The sequence below is a fragment of the Bufo bufo genome, chromosome 7 (assembly GCF_905171765.1).
Source record: "Bufo bufo chromosome 7, aBufBuf1.1, whole genome shotgun sequence".
NCBI classification, from domain to species: domain Eukaryota; kingdom Metazoa; phylum Chordata; class Amphibia; order Anura; family Bufonidae; genus Bufo; species Bufo bufo.
In genome coordinates this window covers 162,942,907-162,967,873 of record NC_053395.1, presented here as the reverse complement: position 1 = coordinate 162,967,873, position 24,967 = coordinate 162,942,907, and the positions used below count along the sequence as shown (strand labels likewise).

General features: G+C 45.6%; 1 long non-coding RNA gene across 1 annotated transcript; it reads right to left on the bottom strand.

Annotated features, from left to right (window-relative positions):
- Positions 1-21,056: 21,056 nt before the first annotated feature.
- Positions 21,057-22,398, bottom strand: LOC121007609. Its single transcript, XR_005780446.1, has 2 exons — positions 22,320-22,398; positions 21,057-21,203 (listed from the first exon to the last, which is right to left on the bottom strand). It is a non-coding gene; the product is annotated as an uncharacterized LOC121007609 (long non-coding RNA).
- Between the last annotated feature and the right edge of the window lie 2,569 nt (positions 22,399-24,967).

Genomic DNA, 24,967 nt, shown 5'->3' with positions numbered 1-24,967 from the left:
TGCGGAGTGGGAGAGGCGTGGCCTAACCGGATCGAGGGCGTGGCTTAGTGGGACCTGGGGTGAGTCCATCTTTTGAGGGTGGCCTGAATAGCCACTCTACCTGCCCCCTGAACTGTGACCTCCACAGCACTCCACTCCTTTAACAGTGTCATCCATAGCGCCCTGCCGCATTAAAGCTGACCTGAAGCAGTGAAGAAAAATGGCTGGGTTGTTATGGAAACCTGGAGTAAAACTGTGTGTACAGTGAGGAACAGAAGTATTTGAACACCCTGCGATTTTGCAAGTTCTCCCTCTTAGAAATCATGGAGGGGTCTGAAATTCACTTTGTAGGTGCATTCCCACTCAGAGAGACAGAATAATAAAATAAGATTTTTAAAGAATTTATTTGTCTTAGGCTAATTTCACACCTGCGTTAGGTGCGGATCCGTCTGGTATCTGCACAGTCGGATCCGCACCTATAACGCAAACCATTGTATCCGTTCAGAACGGATCCGTTTGCATTATGAAGAACAAAGTCAAAACGGATCCGTCCTGACTTACATTGAAAGTCAATGGGGGACGTATCCGTTTTCAATTGCGCCATATTGTGTCAGTGAAAACGGATCCGCTCCCATTGACTTACATTGTAAGTCAGGACGGATCCGTTTGGCTATATAGATATAACCAGAAAGAGAGAGACAATACTTCTCTAAGGCCTCATGCACACGACCTCATGCAGTGCAAAAGGCCTCATGCGGTGTGCAAAAACGGGTTCTGTAGTTCCGTGATCCGTGTCCATTTTTTCTTCCGTGGGTCTTCCTTGATTTTTGGAGGATCCACGGACATGAAGGAAAAAGTCGTTATGGTGTCCGCCTGGCCGTGCGGAGGCAAACGGATCCGTCCTGACTTACAATGCAAGTCAATGGGGACGGATCCGTTTGACGTTGACACAATATGGTGCAATTGCAAACGGATCCGTCCCCCATTGACTTTCAATGTAAAGTCAGGAGTCCCTATTATACCATCGGATCGGAGTTTTCTCCGATCCGATGGTATATTTTAACTTGAAGCGTCCCCATCACCATGGGAAAGCCTCTATGTTAGAATATACCAACGGATTTGAGTTATATAGTGAAAACTCAGATCCGACAGTATATTCTAACACAGAGGCGTTCCCATAGTGATGGGGACGCTTCAAGTTAGAATATACTGAGAACTGTGTAATAACTGCTGCCTGGCAGCACCCAATCTCTTACAGGGGGCTGTGATCCGCACAATTAACCCCAAAGGTGCGGCACCTGAGGGGTTAATTGTGCGTATCATAGCCCCCTGTAAGAGATCAGGTGCTGCCAGGCAGGAGGGGGCAGACCCCCCTCCCTCCCCAGTTTTAAATTCATTGGTGGCCAGTGCGGCCCCCCTCCCTTCCTCCCTCCCCTGTATTACATTCATTGGTGGCCAGTGCAGCCCCCCTCCTAATTTAAATCCCCCCCCAACATTGGTGGCAGCGGAGAGTTCCGATCGGAGTCCCAGTTTAATCGCTGGGGCTCCGATCGGTAACCTTGGCAACCAGGACGCTACTGTAGTCCTGGCTGCCATGGTTACTTATCAATTTTAGAAGCATTATACTTACCTGCGCTGTCTGTGGCCGGCCGGTCGCTCCTCGTACTGGTAAGTGACAGGTCTGTGCGGCGCATTGCTTATAGCACAGACCTATCACTTACCAGTAGGAGGAGCGCCCGGCCGGTCACAGACAGCGCAGGTAAGTATAATGCTTCTAAAATTGCTAAGAAACCATGGCAGCCAGGATCGCGTCCTGGTTGCCATGGTTACCGTTCGGAGTCACAGCGATTAAACTGGGACTCCGATCGGAACTCTCCGCTGCCACCAATAATGGGGGTGGGGGGATTTTAATTAGGAGGGGGGGAGAGGGGGGGCCGTACTGGCCACCAATGAATGTAATACAGGGGAGGGAGGGGGGGCCGCACTGGCTACCAATGAATGTAATACAGGGGAGGGAGGGGGGCCACACTGGCCACCAATGAATGTAATACAGGGGAGGGAGAGAGGGGGGCCGCACTGGCCACCAATGAATTTAAAACTGGGTAGGGCGGGGGGTCTGCCCCCTGCTGCCTGGCAGCACCTGATCTCTTACAGGGGGCTTTGATACGCACAATTAACCCCTCAGTTGCGGCACCGTAGGGGTTAATTGTGGGGATCACAGCCCCCTGTAACTATGTACACAGTCCCCTGTGACTATGTACACAGTTCTTAGTATATTCTAACTTGAAGCATCCCCATCACTATGGGAACGCCTCTGTGTTAGAATATACTGTCGGATCTGAGTTTTATCTAAAAAAGCTTTTATGCAGACGGATCTGCGGATCCGTCTGTGTGAAAGTAGCCTACAGACACGGATCACGGATGCGGATGACAATCTTGTGTCAGGGGCGGATTAAGTGCATGATAGGCCAGGGGCTGTCTACCCAACTTGGGCCCCTCCCTCTGCAGTGTACTCAAGTTGTGCGTAGTAGGTGTTTCTGGGTGTAGTAGTGCAATATACACTAACCTGGTACAGCTGACTCTCTGCAAGGGCAGGTATAGGTAGAAATAGTTCGTGACGCCAGTGCCAAGTAAACGGTGGCACGCCGTTTGCGGATGCAGGAATAAATTGAGGAAACGTAGGATTAAAACAGAACTCCAACTTTAGTAGGTTTTCCAAGCAGAGACAATAATGGAAATGCAGTTCCTTAGCATACAGTCGATTTTGCAATTCGGTCGATGCAGGCAATTCAGTTACAGCAGGGTAATTACAGAGTGTTGAACACAGGACTTGCAGCACAGGAGCTTGCACTCTAATTCTGTCTGATCCTGGAATATAGCATTTCTTCACCAAGGCCCATTAACCTATTTCTGGCTTTATATCCTTGGCTATAGCTTTCATAAGTACCTCCTCTGTCTTTCTGAGTACCTCTTGCTTTCCTGATCTTTGCCTCTGTCTCTCTCAGCTTCTGAAAGGTTCCTCAGGCTCTTGGTCTAACATATTCCTGCTTCTGCACATGGGAATTCAGGAGGGAATCTTCTCCTGGACAGCAGGCTTCAGGCCTGGACTTGTCTCAGACATTGTCTAATCTCCAACTGTAGATTACAGACACTAGACTCCGTCTGACTTCTACTTCCCTGTCTGGGCCTTATATAAACTAGGGCTCCCTAGCTCCCTCTAAGGACTAGAAGTAGGAATGACACCCCTAGCAGACCTGTACATGCAAGTTTCAGTAACAGGGAAATACACACATTACATGACATTTTATAAAACTGACATATACCAACTTCTCCATAATTAAGGAGGGACGACAGCACACCAAGTAACACTTTGGTAGTGACGGGTATTACAGTTCCCGTACACTACATACCCCACTGCTTTAAGCTGAGTACGACCTCGTACTCCATCATGGGTCGCCCAACTGGAATCTCTACCTGAAATAGAAAAAGAGACATGCAGGCATACATACATGTAATTCATCTGCATTTACATCAGGTCCAATTGGCAAAGGTGCAGGGCAGTGACAAGGGGCGTCGTTCTCTTCTCTCAGGATAATGAATGGAACGGGGGCGCTGACCTGGCACAGCGTAACATTATAACCAGGATAGTCCATGACAATGAATAAGTCCATGGTAAAACAGTAGAATGAATAAAACGGTATAAAAGTTCTTGGAGGCTCAAATAACAAACATGAGTCCGTACCCAGGTTATTTCCATATTAAATCACAGAGGCTCTCATACGGTGGAGTCCATCTCTGGGCACAATACTTTTAAAAGAGTAAGAATCTCAGAGGCTCAGGTTCTTTTGAGTCTGTCTCCGGGCACGGTTCCTTAGTATCAAGTTGCACAATAAAAGGACAGCAAAGAAAAGTGCTGTAAAACCCCAGATCAACCTGAAAAGGGGGTGAAGGGTAAAAGGTGCAACAAAGGAACAGGCACAACTTGGCGTGGGGTAGCAAAAGCAGGCAGGAGGTCCTGGAAACAAACATGGCCTTGTTAGCTTTGTGATTTCAGTGGTCAACACCTACCACTGAGCCGTGGACAAACTGGCAGCCGCAACAAAGGACCAGGAAACGTAGGACTCCTGTCCTGGAAGGGTTAACACATATTTCTTCAGTGAAATAAATCAAAGGCCTAGCAGGCTGATTCACAGTGGCACATCATAACCACTTGGCTCTGCTGGCAAGTATCGTCTGTAGTATTCCTCTACCGGAGGATGTGCCCACATTACAGTGTCAGGGGGCAGCTGCAGGGTAAAGGGGCCCCTAATAGGTATAGGCCCCATAGGCCTAGGGGTGAACCCTCTGATGGACCGTGCCGGCCCTGGCATGATCACTGCAGGGTGTGACGTGCTTGGCACCGCCGCAGCAAGCGGTCCGGTGCTCTGGGTGCAGCAGTTTACGGCAATCGCGGGTCCGGTCTGGGGCACTGACGGAGCGGTGGCAACAGAAGGCGGTCTACGGGTGGTGACAGGTACCCTTACCTCATCCTTCCTCGGCGGTGTCTGGATCCTGGCGGTGTATGTCTTGCGCAACTCCCGCAACTTCTCCTCCAGCCGGACGATCTGCTCACCGATGCTTTCTGTGTCAGAGTCGCTGTCCTCTGCTGGCGCCGCCGGCGCAGGTACAGTCACCGATGACGCGGACTCGGCCTTGGCAGGTTCTGGCGATGCGTCTGGTCTCTGACCCATCCGGATGTTCTGAAAGGTAGCACTAAGTCCTTTTAATTGTTCCAGCTCTGATATGGTCTTCTCCCGACGAGGCAGCTCGGGGGAAGGATAGGGGCTCACCCATTTCTCCAACACGGTTGGCTGCCAGAAGACATTAGGCCCAATGAAGGAGCTCCGCTCCTGAAAGGCGTGATGGGCCGGCTCTGGAGAGCGTTCCGGTTCTCGCTCGCAGCCAGAGTAGTCTTCTCCTTCTTCTGCCTCCCAATCCTCAGGTCCTCGCTTGGGAAGGGTCACAGCAGACGCATAAGGGCCTCGCAGGCTCTCGGCAGGGGTGTACTCCACTTCCTCTCCCTCGCGGAGGCTGTGCTGGTACGAAGGGAGGTAGTCTCTTTTGACAGACCTTCGATTAACATAGAGGTCTCTGCCAGTTAGATAGTCCTGAATAAACCCGTAGCCACGGGATTTGTCAAATGACAGCACCACTCCCTTTCTCCTCTCCAGGCGGGGTTGGGTGTGCGTATGCTTCTCATGTATTGTCTTGGTTAGTTCCTCATAGATGATTTTGGTCTTTGTATTCCGCTTGATAGCGGCCTCTCGGATCTCCGCCATCAGGGAGGACCATTTGAAAGATGGCTGGAAAAAGTCCCTCCACGAGCCATAGTAGGGCTCGGGTTCTTTCTCCCTTGGGCGGCAGGCGGGTTGCTCCGGTCCCGGAGCGTAGGCCGGTGGAGCCTCCTCTGGCTCTACACCAACACCAGACATCTTTGCAATTTCAGGTGCGGACGCTGCAGCAACACTCTGCTCACTATCCAACATGCTCGATCCTTCTGAGGAGAGCGATAGGGTCGCGTCAATTACAGCAGCCAGCTCCTCCCACTGCTCTGGGAGGCCGCCCCCCAGGCATTCCAGTATATGGAAGGCGGTGTCCATTCTGGCAGACATGCAAATGACCAGATAAGCCGTGGCGCCTGCCCTTGACCTTCTTCCCGCTTTTTCCTCAGAAAGGCGCCAATTTTTCCCGCCTTTTCGGGGTGAAGGTGACGCAGCAGTAAATTCAGCAAGCTCAGCGGCCATCTTTAGCAAGAAACACTGTCTGTTCACTGACAGCAAGCAGGATTGTAAAAAGTCCACAAAACCAACTCCAATGTGGCGATTTTCTTCCTCTGGGTAGCGCAACACTGCACAGCGCTTTTTGGAAGTTTTTGGTACACTTTGGGTATTATTTTCAGTCCACAAAGTTCACTTGAAATAAACAGGAAAATTGTCACTTTGGTCACAGGGCACTTGTATAAGGCACAAAGTTCACGCTTCTTGCACTATAAAGCGTGCGTATCCTGTTCGTGACGCCAAAAGAGAGGTGCAGTGTACTCAAGTTGTGCGTAGTAGGTGTTTCTGGGTGTAGTAGTGCAATATACACTAACCTGGTACAGCTGACTCTCTGCAAGGGCAGGTATAGGTAGAAATAGTTCGTGACGCCAGTGCCAAGTAAACGGTGGCACGCCGTTTGCGGATGCAGGAATAAATTGAGGAAACGTAGGATTAAAACAGAACTCCAACTTTAGTAGGTTTTCCAAGCAGAGACAATAATGGAAATGCAGTTCCTTAGCATACAGTCGATTTTGCAATTCGGTCGATGCAGGCAATTCAGTTACAGCAGGGTAATTACAGAGTGTTGAACACAGGACTTGCAGCACAGGAGCTTGCACTCTAATTCTGTCTGATCCTGGAATATAGCATTTCTTCACCAAGGCCCATTAACCTATTTCTGGCTTTATATCCTTGGCTATAGCTTTCATAAGTACCTCCTCTGTCTTTCTGAGTACCTCTTGCTTTCCTGATCTTTGCCTCTGTCTCTCTCAGCTTCTGAAAGGTTCCTCAGGCTCTTGGTCTAACATATTCCTGCTTCTGCACATGGGAATTCAGGAGGGAATCTTCTCCTGGACAGCAGGCTTCAGGCCTGGACTTGTCTCAGACATTGTCTAATCTCCAACTGTAGATTACAGACACTAGACTCCGTCTGACTTCTACTTCCCTGTCTGGGCCTTATATAAACTAGGGCTCCCTAGCTCCCTCTAAGGACTAGAAGTAGGAATGACACCCCTAGCAGGCCTGTACATGCAAGTTTCAGTAACAGGGAAATACACACATTACATGACATTTTATAAAACTGACATATACCAACTTCTCCATAATTAAGGAGGGACGACAGCACACCAAGTAACACTTTGGTAGTGACGGGTATTACAGTTCCCGTACACTACACCTCTCTTTTAGTTTAGGTTTTTTTTGTATGAAGAGGCTGCGGTGCTTCCTGAGCGCCACAGTCTCTTCCTAGGCCATATGACATCTTCAGACTAAAAAAAATACCCCAAATTGGGTCCTAAACTGAAAAATTTGGTCGCCAAATTTAAAATACATATAATTATAATAAAAAAGACATGGAGGAGAACACAGCACCACATACCTCTTACATCTAGTGACATCTCCTGTCATGTAGACCTTCTCTTTTCTCTTCTCCTCCATTTGACCCAGACCACCATGGCAAATTCTTTCAGCCGCATCTCGGCTCTACAGCTTGTAACACAGACATGTTAGATTTCTAAATTTTTCCATGAACCTCCTCATCCTGGCGTCCCCACAGTGTCATCCTGCTGCCATCCCCAATACTGTGCCCGTTTTGCTCCCCAATGTCCAAAGTACTATACTGCTGAAAAAATTGTGACCCTAATAGACATAATTAGAGTCATTTATCAAACTGGTGTAAAGTAGAACTGGATTTCCAAAAGAGCTGTCAAATATGAAAGGTGAGATCTGATTGGCTGCTATGGGCAACTAAGCCAGTTCTGTTTTACACCAGTTTGATAAATTACCCCAGAGTTCCGATCGGAGTCCCAGTTTAATCGCTGGGGCTCCGATCTGTTACCATGGAAACCAGGACGCTACTGCAGTCCTGGCTGCCATGGTTACTTAGCAATTTTAGAAGCATTATAATTACCTGCGCTGTCTGTCACCGGCCGGGCGCTCCTCCTACTGGTAAGTGACAGGTCTGTGCGGTGCATTGCTTATAGCACAGACCTGTCACTTACCAGTAGGAGGAGTGCCCGGCCGGTCACAGACAGCGCAGGTAAGTATAATGCTTCTAAAATTGCTAAGTAACCATGGCAGCCAGGACTGCAGTAGCGGAAACTGAGGGGTTAATTGTGCGGATCACAGCCCCCTGTAATAGATCGGGTGCTGCCAGGCTGCAGGGGGCAGTCATGTACACAGTTCTTAGTATATTCTAACTTGAAGCGTCCCCATCACTATGGGAACGCCTCTGTGTTAGAATATACTGTCGGATCTGAGTTCTCACGATCTAACTCAAATCCGATGGTATATTCTAACATAGAGTCCCCATGGTAATGGGGACGCTTCAAGTTAAAATATACCATCGGATTGGAGAAAACTCCGATCCGATGGTATATTAATAGGGACTCCTGACTTTACATTGGAATCCAAATGCGTAAAAAATGCCCTGTGAAATCGTAAAGATTCTCATTGGAATTTGGGCCCCTTTGCACACCTAGGCTGCAAAATATGTCACACATGTGGGGTGTATTTTTACATATATCCATGCTGGGTGAGAGGAATATCTCTGTAAATTGACAACTTTGTATAAAAATTTTTTAAAAGTTGTCATTTACAGAGATATTTCTCTCACCCAGCATGGGTATATGTAAAAATACACCCCAAAACACATTGCCCTACTTCTCCTGAGTACGGCGATACCACATGTGTGACACTTTTTTGCAGCCTAGGTGCGTAAAGGGGCCGAAAGTCCAACGAGTAGGCTTTTCAGGGTTGCTCACAATTTAGCCTTGCCCAAAATGCCAGAACAGTAAACACACCCCACAAATGAGCCCATTTCGGAAAGAAGACACCCCAAGGTATTCGCTGAGGGGCATATTGAGTCCATGAAAGATTGAACGTTTTGTCACAAGTTAGCGGAAAGGGAGACTTTGTGAGAAAAAAATAAATAAATAATTTCCGCTAACTTGTGCCAAAAAAAAAAACTTCTATGAACTCGCCATGCCCCTCACGGAATACCTTGGGGTGTCTTCTTTCTAAAATGGGGTCACATGTGGGGTATTTATACTGCCCTGGCATTTTAGGGGCCCTAAAGCGTGAGAAGAAGTCTGGAATCCAAATGTCTTAAAATGCCCTCCTAAAAGGAATTTGGGCCCCTTTGCGCACCTAGGCTGCAAAAAAGTGTCACACATGTGGTATCGCCGTACTCAGGAGAAGTAGAGCAATGCGTTTTGGGGTGTCTTTTTACATATACCCATGCTGGGTGAGATAAATATCTCTCTAAAATGACAACTTTGTATAAAAAAATGGGAAAAGTTGACTTTTACAGAGATATTTCTCTCACCCAGCATGGGTATATGTAAAAATACACCCCAAAACACATTGCCCTACTTCTCCTGAGTACGGCGATACCACATGTGTGACACTTTTTTGCATCCTAGGTGGGCAAAGGGGCCCACATTCTAAAGAGCACCTTTAGGATTTCACAGGACAATTTTTACACATTTGAATTTCAAACTACTTCTCACGCATTAGGGCCCCTGCCTGTCTGTGACCGGCCGGAGCTCCTCCTACTGGTAAGTGACAGTTCTGTGCTATAAGCAATGCGCCGCACAAGCCTGTCACTTACCAGTAGGAGGAGCACCCGGCCGGTCACAGACAGCGCTGGCCTCGGAGCGCTCACAGCGTATGCCCCCAGGCAGCACTCCAGCGTCTCGGCGTGTGCGTCCTCGCTCTCTAGGGCGCGCGCGCGCCGGGACTCTTAGATTCAAAGGACCAGTGCACCAGTGATTGGTGCCTGGTCCAAAGGGGTTATTAAGGGTTAAGGTTGTGAGAGGCAGTGCTGACTTAATTAGGCTGCACCTGTGCACTGCCCATTTATACCTTCTCCTCCCACAGCCTTCTGCCGGATCTTTGTGCCTTGTGCCTCAGAGAAAGCGTTCCCTACGATGTTAGTTTGCCTTACCTGTTGCCGTACCCGTTGCTACCGTCCACTCGCCTTTGAACCTTTGCCGCCTGCCCTTACCGCTGCTACGTCCGACTACGCTCTTACCTTCTCCCTGTGTACCATTCTTATCAGCTGCCAGAGAGGTCGAGTTGTTACTAGGGGACACGACCTGGTAGTTACCGCCGCGGCAAATCCATCCCGCCTTGCGGCGGGCTCTGGTGAAGACCAGTAACTGCTTAGAACCGGTCCTCTAGTACAACCCGCGCCATCGCCTCTCTGGTCCAGAGGATTCACTACCTGTCCTGCCGGTTCGTGATACTTAGTATATTCTAACTTGAAGCGTCCCCATCACCATGGGAACGCCTCTGTGTTAGAATATTCTATCGTATCTGAGTTTTCACAATGTGAAAACTCAGATCTGAAAAAGCCGTTATGCAGATGAATCTGCGGATCCGTCTGTGCGAAAGTAGCCTACGGACACGGATCACGGACGCGGATGACAATCTTGTGTGCATTTTTTTTCACGGACCCATTGACTTGAATGGGTCCGCGAACCGTTGTCCGTCAAAAAAATAGGACAGGTCTTATTTTTTTGACGGACAGGAAACACGGATCACGGATGCGGATGAACAACTGTGCATTTTCCGAGTTTTCAACGGACCCATTGAAAGTCAATGGGTCCGCAGAAAATTATGGAAAACGGAACAACGGACATGGATGCACACAACGGTCGTGTGCATGAGGCCTTAGCCGTAGAAAATGAACTAAATCTACTCCAGCAAGGGAGCTGGCATAGATTTAGGTCGGCAGTGGATGTGCCTAAGTTACGTAGAGGCCAGTGTCTCTACATATCTCAGGCACATCATGCGCCAGCGCAAGGAGTATTAAAACAGGCATCTAAATGACCCCAATAATGTCTATGTTGAAACAGGAAGCAGGATGTGCATGCTGACTTTCACGGAACATACATCTTGGCAAACACCCCTGTTTTACATAATAAACACACTTGTTGTTAATACTGATGTTTACTTTCATACTAAGTACTGTAGAGCTGAGCAAACTTCTTGAAATTCATTTAATCTCTGATTGGCTGAATTGTTGAAAATATTTTCTTCGGGTCCGAATTGATTCTAACTGAATTAAATATGCACAAATTGCCCTGTTAGTTGGTATGTAACACTCTAAGATCTCCTTGGTAGGGATGAGCGAACTTGTGTTTTTTTAAGTTCGGCGTACAAGGTTCGGGTTATCTAAGAATTTTGTTATGGATTCCGCTATAACGGACCATAACTTATGGTGTTAGATACCCCGAACCTCAAAAACACAAGTTCGCACACAACACTACTCCTAGAGTCCTAGTGACATCATATATTTTCATATATCAAATACCAGGGAAAAATATAGTTCCTATAAGACCAGAAAGAGAGAGACAATACTTCTCTAAGTGAGACATGCAGGAGTACACAAGAGTACCGAGCGTCTCAAGTCTCTCTTTCTCTCTTGGAATCAGTCCACTCATCTCTAATACTAAACAAGATTGGGGAGTCACATTTTGGGAACTGGTTGTGATACATAGTAAAACAGAGATTTATAAAGTATTTAAAGAGGACCTGTCATCACGAAATGTAGCACAATCTTCAGGCAGCATGTTCTAGATAGTGATGAGCGGGAGGTGCCATATTCGATTTCGACGAAATTCGTGAATATTCGTTTGAATATTCGTCTCATATTCGTCGAAATCGAATATTCGGCATTATTCTAGTTATCGCGATTAACCGCCTCCGGACCGCCTAACGCAGGATTGCGTTCCGGAGGCGGTCGATTCATTCCTCCTGGACGCGCCGGCGCGTCATCTCGCGAGTTGCAAGATTTCCTGTGAACGTGCGCACACAGGAGCGCGCGTTCACAGGAACCAAAGGTAAACGAGTGGATCTGCAGCCTGCCAGCGGCGATAGTTCGCTGGCAGGCTGTAGACAGGGCCGGCGCAACAATATAGGCGAACTAGGCGTTCGCCTATGGCGCCGGCCTGCTGGTGGCACCCTGGTGGACTCCCCCTGACTGGAGCTGCAGCCCTGGGCGACAGGGCGAGCGGCTCTTGAGCCGCCCCCAGCGCCGTTACAGGGGGGCCAGGAGGTGAAGGTCCTTCTTAAATATGGCAGAGCAGGCATCTGCTTACACTGATGGCAGGTGCTTGCTCGGCTAGTAAATTACCGGAGGAGAAGAGGCGGGCGGCAAGGGAGGCTGTTCTAGCAGCTCCCCACTCCTCCCTCGTGCGCCCTCTGTGATGCCTGAATATGACGTCATTCTGGCCTGGCATACTAAACGGCGCGCTGGAGGACTGAGGAGCTGCACCACACTGGACCCCAGGGAGGTGAGTGTTTAAGTGTTTGACTGAGTGAGTGTCTGCCTGTGTATTTATGTCATTGAGTGTGTGTATGTATGTCTGTCTTTCTGTCAGTAAATGTATGTGTGTCTGTCATTGAGTGTCTGTGTGTGTATGTCAGTGAATGAGTGTATGTCAGTGAGTGTGGATGTCTGTCGGTCAGTAAGTGTCTGTGTGTTTGTCAGTGAGTATGTGTGTGTGTGTGTGTGTGTTTGTCTGCCAGTGAGTGTCTGTCAGTGAGTTTCCGTGTGTGTGTGTTTCAGTGGGTAGGTGTATGTCTGTCAGTGAGTGAGTGTGTGTCTGTCTGTCAGTGAGTATATGTGTGTCTGTCAGTGAGTTTCTGTGTACATCATTCAGTGAGTGTCAGAGTGCGTGTCTGTCTGTCAGTGTGTGTGTGTGTCTGTCTGTCAGTGAGTGACATGAGGGGGCGGCAAAATGGATCTTTGCCTAGGGCGGCAAAAATCCTTGCACCGGCCCTGGCTGTAGATGCGATTTTTTTAACCCCTTAAAGGTATATTAGACGCTGTTTTGATAACAGCGTCTAATATACCTGCTACCTGGTCCTCTGGTGGTCCCTTTTGCTTGAATCGACCACCAGAGGACACAGGCAGCTCTGTAAGTAGCACCAATCACCACTACACTACACACACACCCCCTGTCACTTATTAACCCCTTATTAACCCCTGATCACCCCATATAGACTCCCTGATCACTCCCTGTCATTGATCACCCCCCTGTAATGCTCCATTCAGACGTCAGTATGTGTTTTGCGGATCCGCAAAACACATACGGACGTCTGAATAGAGTCTTACAGGGGGTGATCAATGACAGGGGGGTGATCACCCCATATTAGACTCCCTGATCACCCCCCTGTCATTGATCACCCCCCTGTAAGGCTCCATTCAGACGTCAGTATGTGTTTTGCGGATCCGCAAAACACATACGGACGTCTGAATGGAGCCTTACAGGGGGGTGATCACCGCATATAGACTCCCTGATCACCCCCCTGTAAGGCTCCATTCAGACGTCCGTATGTGTTTTGCGGATCCGCGGATCCGCAAAACACGGACATCGGCAATGTGCTTTCCGCATTTTGCGGATCCGCACATTGCCAGAACTATATAGAAAATGCCTTTTCTTGTCCGCAATTGCGGACAAGAATAGGACATGTTCTATAGGCTCTACAAAAAACGCAGTGTTCGCCCGATCAGGCCTGATCTTGTGCGCACACTTGCGTTCAATCCGCCCCACCGCAGTGACAGAAATTTATTTTTTCTGATCACTGCAAAAACACCGTAAAATCGCTGCGGCGCTATAAAATGATCACTTTTGAGGGGCATGGCGAGTTCATAGAAGATTTTTATTTTATTTGTCACAAGTTAGCGGAAATTGATTTTTATCTTTTTTTGTTTTTTTGTTTTTTCTTACAAAGTCTCATATTCCACTAACTTGTGACAAAAAATAAAATCTCACATGTACTCACCATACCCCTCACGGAATACAAATGCGTAAAAATTTTTAGACATTTATATTCCAGACTTCTTCTCACGCTTTTGGGCCCCTAAAATGCCAGGGCAGTATAAATACCCCACAATTGACCCCATTTCGGAAAGAAGACACCCCAAGGTATTTCGTGAGGTGCATGGCGAGTTCATGTAAAATTTTATTTTTTGTCACAAGTTAGTGGAATATGAGACTTTGTAAGAGAAAAAATAAATAAATAAATAAATAAATAAAAAAAAACATTTTCCGCTAACTTGTGGCAAAAAAAATATATTCTAGGAACTCGCCATGCCCCTCACGGAATACCTTGGGGTGTCTTCTTTCCAAAATGGGGTCACTTGTGGAGAATTTATACTGCCCTGGCACTAGGGGACCCAAAGCGTGAGAAGTAGTTTGGAATCCAAATGCGTAAAAAATGCCCTGTGAAATCGTAAAGATTCTCATTGGAATTTGGGCCCCTTTGCGCACCTAGGCTGCAAAATATGTCACACATGTGGTATCGCCGTACTCAGGAGAAGTAGGGCTATGTGTTTTGCGGTGTCTTTTTACATATACTTATGCTGGGTGAGATAAATATCTCTGTCAAATGACAACTTTGTATAAAAAAATGGGAAAAGTTGTCTTTTAGAGAGATATTTCTCTCACCCAGCAAGGGTATATGTAAAAAGACACCCCAAAACACATTGCCCAACTTCTCCTGAGTACGGCGATACCACATGTGTAATAAAATTAACAGCAGCCTTGGATAGCGATGCTTGGTACATTTATTGATCTTAGTTTAACATGCGACAATATTTATAACGTTTCGGCATACAATTGCCTTCGTCCGATACTACAGAAAAATAAAATTTGAAATCATATTAGACATAAAGAACATAGCACATGACCAGTGATCATACAAAATTATACAAAATCAAGATAATTGTGGCATATGCATCATACATTGCGGAAATAACAAAGAAACAGATAAATAATGTTGCTATAGGTAATCAGGGTATCGAATACTGTACAATAAGCAAAACCAAGAAACCCAGACAGGCAAGATGGTCATACACTGTAAGAGCGAGCCAATGGAGCGTGCTAAATTTTATCTGTCAACAATGCATTAAGGAATTTGAGGAATATGGAATAGGATCACAGGTGGTAATTTATACATATTACTGAGGTTATGATGTAACTTACCTATGCCGCAGGGAGAAGAGAGGAACAAAGTAGACAGACGCTAGCTAGGGTATGCATGTACTCTGCATGCTTTGCCGGAAGTGGCGTCTGAAGAGGCGAGAGGTCTACTGGCTTATAAAGGCATGTGTGTAAAGTTTGTGGCGCCATTTTTGCCAGGTTAAGAGGAGGGGATATGGAGGAGTTCAGGCCAGAGCGCACCCGTACCGGAAGTGGATGCGTTCCAGCCTGAGACGCATCTGGCTCATGCGCAACAACAGCAAGCGCTCACCAACCGGAAGTGACGCGCTCAAGCCTCCGCCGCATCAATAAGACACGGAACAGTAGGCAGAGCTCCTCACCCGGAAGTCGATGCACACCAGCGTGGAACGCACCACATCCAGCACTATAAAAAAGTCATGATGGTGACTAGAAAACAACAACTGTGCTAACCAATATACTATACCACTATAGAATAGTGCGGATAGAATGAAAAGAATAGTATATATAAGGTTTACAAGAAAGATGGCATAATAGCCAAATAGTCCAAAGAATGAACAGACACTAAAATAGGGATATACACTGCTCAAAAAAATAAAGGGAACACAAAAACAACACATCCTAGATCTGAATTAATTAAATATTCTTCTGAAATACTTTGTTCTTTACATAGTTTAGTGTGCTGACAACAAAATCACACAAAAATAAAAAAATGGAAATCAAATTTTTCAATCCATGGAGGTCTGGATTTGGAGTCACACTCAAAATTAAAGTGGAAAAACACACTACAGGCTGATCCAACTTTGATGTAATGTCCTTAAAACAAGTCAAAATGAGGCTCAGTAGTGTGTGTCGCCTCCACATGTCTGTATGACCTCCCTACAACGCCTGTGCATGCTCCTGATGAGGTGGCGGACGGTCTCCTGAGGGATCTCCTCCCAGACCTGGACTAAAGCATCGGCCAACTCCTGGACAGTCTGTGATGCAACGTGACGTTGGTGGATAGCGCGAGACATGATGTCCCAGATGTGCTCAATTGGATTCAGGTCTGGGGAACGGGCGGGCCAGTCCATAGCATCAATGCCTTCGTCTTGCAGGAACTGCTGACACACTCCAACCACATGAGGTCTAGCATTGTCTTGCATTAGGAGGAACCCAGGGCCAACCGCACCAGCATATGGTCTCACAAGGGGTCTGAGGATCTCATCTCGGTACCTAATGGCAGTCAGGCTACCTCTGGCGAGCACATGGAGGGCTGTGCGGCCCTCCAAAGAAATGCCACCCCACACCATTACTGACCCAATGCCAAACCGGTCATGCTGGAGGATGTTTCAGGCAGCAGAATGTTCTCCACGGCGTCTCAAGACTCTGTCACATGTGCTCAGTGTGAACCTGCTTTCATCTGTGAAGAGCACAGGGCGCCAGTGGCGAATTTGCCAATCTTGGTGTTCTCTGGCAAATGCCAAACGTCCTGCACGGTGTTGGGCTGTAAGCACAACCCCCACCTGTGGACGTCGGGCCCTCATATCACCCTCATGGAGTCTGTTTCTGACCGTTTGAGCAGACACATGCACATTTGTGGCCTGCTGGAGGTCATTTTGCAGGGCTCTGGCAGTGCTCCTCCTGTTCCTCCTTGCACAAAGGCAGAGGTAGCGGTCCTGCTGCTGGGTTGTTGCCCTCCTACGGCCTCCTCCACGTCTCCTGATGTACTGGCCTGTCTCCTGGTAGCGCCTCCATGCTCTGGACACTACGCTGACAGACACAGCAAACCTTCTTGCCACAGCTCGCATTGATGTGCCATCCTGGATAAGCTACACTACCTGAGCCACTTGTGTGGGTTGTAGACTACGTCTCATGCTACCACTAGAGTGAAAGCACCGCCAGCATTCAAAAGTGACCAAAACATCAGCCAGGAAGCATAGGAACTGAGAAGTGATCTGTGGTCACCACCTGCAGATCCACTCCTTTATTGGGAGTGTCTTGCTAATTGCCTATAATTTCCACCTGTTGTCTATCCCATTTGCACAACAGCATGTGAAATTGATTGTCACTCAGTGTTGCTTCCTAAGTGGACAGTTTGATTTCACAGAAGTGTGATTGACTTGGAGTTACATTGTGTTGTTTAAGTGTTCCCTTTATTTTTTTGAGCAGTGTATTTATAATTAGAGATAAAGTCAAATGTATAGAATAAAAGTCATACTATTATTACATAAAGAAGATGGAGATATACCAGTACAGTGAAAAGGTCAATGTTAAGTGGATAAGAAAAAGGATACCCATCTGCGGCACGGAAGTATTCTAGTGGGCCTAAAAGGAATGAAAGAAATAGAGGCATCATGATGACATGGTTATATAATATTCACATAGATATATGTTATACAAATTATACAAAGCACTGGATCTCGTATTCACGGTTAAGACCATTTGGTGAAAGACTATCCAGTCGATGGATCCAGTATGCTTCCCTCATTTTTAGCAGTCGAATTCGATCGCCGCCTCTTCGTGGTAACGAGACGTGTTCTAATACCTGGAATTTCAGCTGTGAAATGTTATGGCGCATTTGATGGAAGTGGGCGGGGACCGGGAGTAGTAAGTTATTGTTTCGGATTTTAGATTTATGTTGACAGATACGTTCTCGTATTTTCTGTGTTGTCTCACCAACATATATGAGTCCACATGGACATTTCAGCATGTAGACGACATGATCAGAGTCGCAGGTAAAGAAATCTCGTATAGGGATAGATTCCCCTGTGCGGGGATGTGAAATGTGAGATCCTTTCTGTACATGCGAACACTGCATCCAACGCAGACATGGAAAAGTGCCTTTCTTTCGTGTTTTAAGAAACGTTTGTTGAGGGGAGCTTTTGGTAGAACCCTCATCTGCGTGGACCAATAGATCCCGTAAGTTTTTTGGCCGTTTATTACATGGTAAAATAGGTTGGCCGAACTCCAGGATGTTCAGATATGCTTTACCTAGGATAGACCAATCACCCCGAATGGTGTTGAGAATCTTTTGTGCACATGGGTGGTATGTATGGACAAAGGGAATCAGTGGCGCCTGGGGTCGGATTTTAATTTTTGGAGTAACATTATGTTGGGTAATGAATTTTGGATAACCTCTCTCATGGAACCTATCTGCCATCTCTCTTAGACGTACCTCTCTTGTGGTGCTATTCTGTACAATTCTGTTAATTCGTTGATATTGTGATCCGGGTAGTGCTTTTTTTGTATTAGGGGAATGAAAACTGGTGAAGTGCAGTAAGTTGTTCCGATCTGTTGGTTTACGATAAAGGTCCGCTGTCAGTTTGCCTGCTGTATCACGTGTTATTGTAGTGTCCAAAAAGTTAATAGTAAAGTGATCGTAATGGATTGTAAATTGGAGCTCTGAGTTTAAGACTCGAGACCTGGAGAGGGAAACACCCCGTCTCCTTAATTACGAATTGCACAGCATCACCCTTGCGGAATATTTAAAGACCAAAAGGATTCCAAGAGGACTGAGAATCCGCACACGACCAACCTTTTTAAGGACAATCCGGATTTCTGCATTAAGTTTGAGCAGATCCTGAATAAATGTTCCTTTGACATTATCACCCTAACCTTATCATTTCTACATACAGCAATGACTGATACCAAGGAACTCATACAAGCATAAAAATAAAAAATAAATCATCATTTTTATAAAAATAAAATAAAAATCATCATTTTCCACTAACTTGTGACAAAAAATAAAAAGTTCTATGAACTCACTATGCCCATGAGCGAATTCCTTAGGGTGTCTACTTTCCGAAATGGGGTCATTTGTGCGGTTTTTCTACTGTCTGGGCATTGTAGAACCTCAGGAAACATGACAGGTGCTCAGAAAGTCAGAGCTGCTTCAAAATGCGGAGATTCACATTTTTGTACCATAGTTTGTAAACGCTATAACTTTTACCCAAACCATTTTTTTTTTATCAAAGACATGTAGAACAATAAATTTAGAGAAAAATTTATATAGAAATGTAGTTTTAAAAAAAAAATTACAACTGAAAGTGAAAAATGTCATTTTTTTCTGCAAAAATTTCGGTAAATTTCGATTAATAACAAAAAATTTAAAATGTCAGCAGCAATGAAATACCACCAAATGAAAGCTCTATTAGTGAGAAGAAAAGGAGGTAAAATTCATTTGGGTGGTAAGTTGTATGACCGAGCAATAAACCGTGAAAATAGTGTAGTGCAGAATTGTTAAAAGTGGTCTGGTCATTAAGGCTGTTTAAGCTAGAGGAGCTGAGGTGGTTAATATGCGATTTAAGTAATCGCGTATTGCGATTTTAACTTAAAGGGAACCTGTCATGTGGAGATTTGATTATAATCTAACTAATTTTATACAATCATTAACTACTAAAAAGTGCCTTAGATGTATTCACTTACTGATGTGACAGATGGTTACCTCATAATATACACACAAAGATGCTGCATGCCGCATGCTAATGAGCTGATTGGAGTCCAGTGTGATGTTATTGAGTCCAGCGTATATTTAATTCAGAGCTATAGCCACTCCCCTGCCCACCTGCTGCTGATTCCTATGGAAACAAACTGTCATTCAGCAGCAGGTGGGCGGGGAGAGTCAGGAGCTCATAAATATTCATGACTCATCATTATCAGCTGGAGCTTTTCAATACAAGATGTTGGCAGATTGACTGGGTCAATTAAAGAAAGTGACCCAGCATTGTGCTAAGAGAATCAATCACTTATTTATGTTGCCCTTAGTTAGGACACCATAAAACTGGTGACAGGTTCCCTTTAAGGTAACTTTCCTATTGGTTTGATATCTAGAATTAGCGAAGATGACGAATATGACGAATGTATTCGTCATATTCCTCAAAACAAAGATAACGAAGTATTCTCCATCTTCGTTTTAGCTCCATATTCGTCAACTTCGCTAATTCTAGCAATCAAATAGGAAAGTTGACTAGAGACAGCTAAGTTTTTAATTCTCTATGCAATAATATTACTTAGCTTTTTTTAAATAAATAAAATAATTATAATACTTGATAATTATTATAATTATTCTATTTATTAAAAAAAAAAAATCAAAGTAATATAATCGCATAGCGAATTAAACACAGCGGTCTCTATAGTCAACTTTCCTATTTGATTGCTGGAAATAGAAAAGTTGACGAATATGGAGCTAAAACGAAGATGGAGAATACTTCGTTATCTTCGTTTTGAGGAATATGACGAATACATTCCTCATATTCGTCATCTTCGCTAATTCTACCAAGCCAACCATAGTAAACCAGGTCTAAGTTGAAATCGCAATGATATTACTTCGAGTTATAATAATCGAATTGCGATTTCAACTTAGAGCTGTGTTTCTAATGGGTCTGCTTGCTAGAATTAACGTAGTTAACAAATATGGAATATAGCAGTGCTAAGTTGAAATCGCAATTCGATTAATTCAAGTTATAATAATCGAATTGCGATTTCAACGTAATTCTCAAATCCGACAGTACATTCTAGTATGGAGGCGTTCCCATGGTGATGGGGACGCTCCATGAGCACGGAAGTCGGCAGAAGCGGCAACGGGCACTGACTGGAGCAGCCAGGAAGCCAGGAATCCTCAGGACAGGTAAGAACTACTTTTGGGAAGTGGGAAAGAAAAAAAATAACAATAAAAAAGAAATATAACAATATTCGAAATAGCGAATTTATAGTGCTATATTCGAAATATTCGCGAATTAGCGAAGTGCCGATATTCGCTAAAAAAAAATTGATATTCGAATATTCACACTCAACATTAGTTCTAGAGCAGGATGAGCTGAACAGATAGTTATATAATTTTGAGTTTGATATCTTTATTCATTTAATTCTTGAATCCACTGCATTACACTCCGCATTCTGAAAAGCTACATTTGAGATCTAGGTAGCAAAACTCAGCCGAGAAAAAGATTTGAGAATATCTCAAAATATCTTTTACATTAATAATTAACAAAACCAAAAAACTGAAAATGAACATAATTTCAATAATGTCTTCCCAACATCCATTGTATACCATATATATGGAGCTATTTTGAAGGCGTTCCCAATGTGCCGCACATATATAGGTAATCTACACCTGCTGTGCAACGATTGAAATTGAGGTAACACTGATCCCACCGTTGTGATGCCTTGGTCAATAGGAATCATGGCATTAAATCGTTTTCAGAGAGAGGTGGCCCTGGTCCAGAAGCATCCCTTTAAACAGACATGCCTAGGGATGACAGGTCCTCTTTTAACACTACATTACATATAAATAGGCTTGTAATAATCCACTTAACGTATCTTACTTTTCCTTTCATGTAGGATAAAATCATATTACAGATTTCATTGGAGACAGGAATCATATATTTTTGATACACAGAAGAGAATGTCGTCTTCTGGAACACTTCGACTGCCATGGTGATATGTGCTTTGGCTGTTGCAGTTGTAACGTAAAAATCTGTCAAATAAAAACAATAATTTTTGCCTCAATATTCCTATTTTTTTTTAATGAACATTCAATAATATTCCTTATAAACAGCATCAATCTATGTACATTGAAAGGCTCAAATTTAATAAAATGTCTGCACCTAGAATGTGTCTAAAAAGTGGCACAATTTGGCACAAACAGGGATAACATAACATACTCTTTTCTGACTTGTCCAAAAAGAGATTGGCCTGTCACAGACATGAGACAGGTAGATGCCTGGACCCCATGCAGAACGGATGCATGGTGGTGAGAGACAGAGCTGCACAGGCATAAGACAGATGCCTGGACCCGCTGTGGAATGGATGCATGGCGGTCATAGACAGAGATGCTCAGACATGATGCAGTCAGATGCCTGGACTTTATGCGGAACGGATGAATGGCGGTCACAGACAGAGCTGCTCAGACATGACACCTGAACCCTTGCAGAACGGATGCATGGCATTCCCAATCAGACAAGGCTAAAGAAACCGTGACAACGATGAATCACCAGGCGACCACACAGATCAGGGTAGAATGGCAAACACCCAGGTTGGGAGAAAACACCTTACACATAGCAAAGCCTCAGGCACGCATGTCGCAGGACTAAAAAGCTGGTTAATGAGCACACCTGACCAACTGGTAATCAAGCACACACAGACCAAGGAAACATTAACTCGATGAACACAGAGCACACAGGTCACAGGAGACTGTTCACACATAGCCACAGAACACTGCAGCCAGTACGCACCACACAAACAACCAGCATACAAAAGAGAATAATCAACCGTAGCCAGTACGCAAGTACAGGCAGCCAGCCAACATGGCAACACAGTGTAATGTGTGTCACATATACTATGCAGTAACCCCCACTGTCACATATACACAATATACACTATGCAGTCACCCCACTGTCACATATACACTATGCAGTCACCCCCACGTCACATAAGCACACTATACACTATGCAGTCACCCCCATGTCACAAAAGCACATTATACACTATGTAGTCACTGCCCCCCTCCTCCATGTCACATATACACAATTTACACTATGTAGTCACAGCCCCCCCCATATACACACAATATACACAATGCAGTGTTCCCCACCTTGCTCTTCCCAGCAAACCTAAGATCCCAGGCAGAAGCAAGTGTCTTTACTCTCTGTTATGAACTGCAGACAGGGAGGGTCTTACATCTGATTGGCTGTCCTGACTCACCTTCTCTCTTCTATTGGCTGAGCTGCTCCTCGGTGGTTCCTGATGCCCTGAATCACAGAAATACAGCGAGTGGCAGTGCCTGGGTAATCCTTTCCTTTCCAGATCAGAGCTGTCCTGTTAACTCTTTCAGTGCAACACAGGAGCTTAGTAACCTGTTTTGCACAATTATGCTACTAGTACTATCGGCCCTGCTGCGCTGTCTAGGGATGAGCGAATCGACTTCAGGTGAAACATCCGAATAAATTCACATAAAACTAGCGCTAGCGCTCCGTACTGTATGAGAATGTATTGGCCCCGATGAGCAGAAGTTATTACTTTGTGAAGTCTCACGAGACTTCGTGTAATAGCTTCATAAATTGATTTCTACTGTAAAAAAAACATTTCCCAAACTTGAGTTCGGTTACAAGTGGTACCTTGGAACTGAACCCGAGTTCAGGAAAGGTTCGAGAAAGGTACCACTTGGAACCGAACCCAAGTTTGGGAAATGTTTTTTACAGTAGAAATCAATTTATAGAGCTATTATGCAAAGTTTTGCGAGACTTCGCAAATTAATAACTTCAGCTCATCGGAGCCAATACATTCTAATACTGTACGGAGTGCTCGCTCATCCATATGTTTCATCCGAAGTCGATTCGCTCATCCCTAGCGCTGTCATTATCATACACACTGTATGGTAATGACAGCCTTGGCCGGCCCTGATGTGCTATTGTTATAATAATGAGAGCACAGCAGAGCCAGCATCCTTTGATGTGTATTGCAGACTGTAGCACACAGCGCAGGCCAGGGCTGTCATTATCATACACAGTGTATGGTAAAGACAGCACAGCAGGGCAGGCAGCCCACTGCATAGTCAAAGGGGAGTCTGCCCACCGGGACTTTTTCTGGTGAAGTACATTTCCAATCCACCCCTGCGGCCACCTCTCGACATGTTTGCCGTGCTGCGGCCGGACCTCCGGCCAGCCCCCATTATAGTGAATGGGGCCGGAGCGGACTTCCAGCGGCACGGTTGACTTGCTGTAGCACGGATCTGGCAGGCTGTTCCCCCACCAGAACAGCCTGCCGGGAAAAGCTACCGCTAGTGTGAAAGTAGCCCAACAGCTGCCACCATAGACTCACTGTTGGCATACTGTATATTACACGGATGCCAATTTTTTTTTATGTCTTGAATGTAATTCTACATGTACTCTGGTGTGGCCCCACAAATGATAGGAATCAGGGTGATTCAGTTTAATGAAGAGGTTAAAAGACATGTTTTCTTGGAAACCTTTATCTCAGAGATCTACTACATACTATTTCAGGTCAAGACTTTGAGGTCCTGGTTCGTGAAATTTCTTACCTCCTAGAGTGGTAATATTGCAGAGCAAAAATGTTTAGCAACAACAGCTACTCAGCCACTGTCACAGATGTAGTAGGGGAAAACACCAAAAGACAACAAGAAGGAAGGGGAAAGACACTAGGCCTCACCGCTAGGTAAGGAAAAGGGTCACCACCTATAAAACCCTGCTCCTGGCCCTAACTCCTATCCGTATGGGCACCTCTTGATGGTAGAGATACCCATACACAGGAACCTAGAAAACTCTGGTGACCCTCGGATGCCCTAAAGGTAATGACAGAGCAGATAAAACCGGTTCCTTCCCTGGTGAAGGAACCAGCGTCTCGCTGAGGCCTAGTAAACAAAAGGGGGGGGGGCGGGTGGAATACAAAACACAACAAGCGGAACACTTAACTTCTTAAGGATGATGGATAAACAGGACTTCAACAAGAACCACACTCCAGCTCTCCAAAACCAAATAAAGCTATCCAGAGCAAGGAGTGATGGGTAAAGTCAGACTAAATAGGCAGAGGTAAAGGTCACATGATCCACACCTGAACAGGAGGTGTGGACATACCAGCAACACACAGACAAAGTGAAACCAAAAGACGCTGTCAGATCACTCATGTGCAGTCAGTCTTTCAGACCTTCTAACACCGGTCACAGGTGTGACAGTACCCTTCCTTCTACGGGTGACCTCCGGGCACCCAGGACCGACCTTATCAGGATGAGCTCTGTGTAATGCTCTCACCAGACGACTAGCATTAACATCGGTCGCTGGAACCCATATCCTCTCTTCTGGTCCGTACACTCTCCAATGAACGAGATACCGGAGGGTTCTCCGGAGAACTCGGGAGTCCACAATCCTGCTGATCTGAAATTCTAAATTGCCGTCCACCATGACAGGAGCGGGAGGTAAGGAGGACAGCTCAACAGGTTCGACACATTTCTTTAACAACGATTTATGAAATGCGTTATGGATTTTCAAAGCTTGAGAAAGTCTAAGACGGAAGGCTACAGGCTTAACAATGGCAGTGATCTTATAAATCTTGGGCCCAACTTCCAAGATGGTACCTTAAGTTTAATGTCTCTTGTTGACAACCACACAGAATCACCCACTCTTAGGTCCGGACCACTCATACTTCTCCTGTCAGCCGCACGCTGCCCATCTTGTTGCCCATCTTGCCCACCCTGTTGCCCATCTTTTTCAGGTTATTTGGGATTTT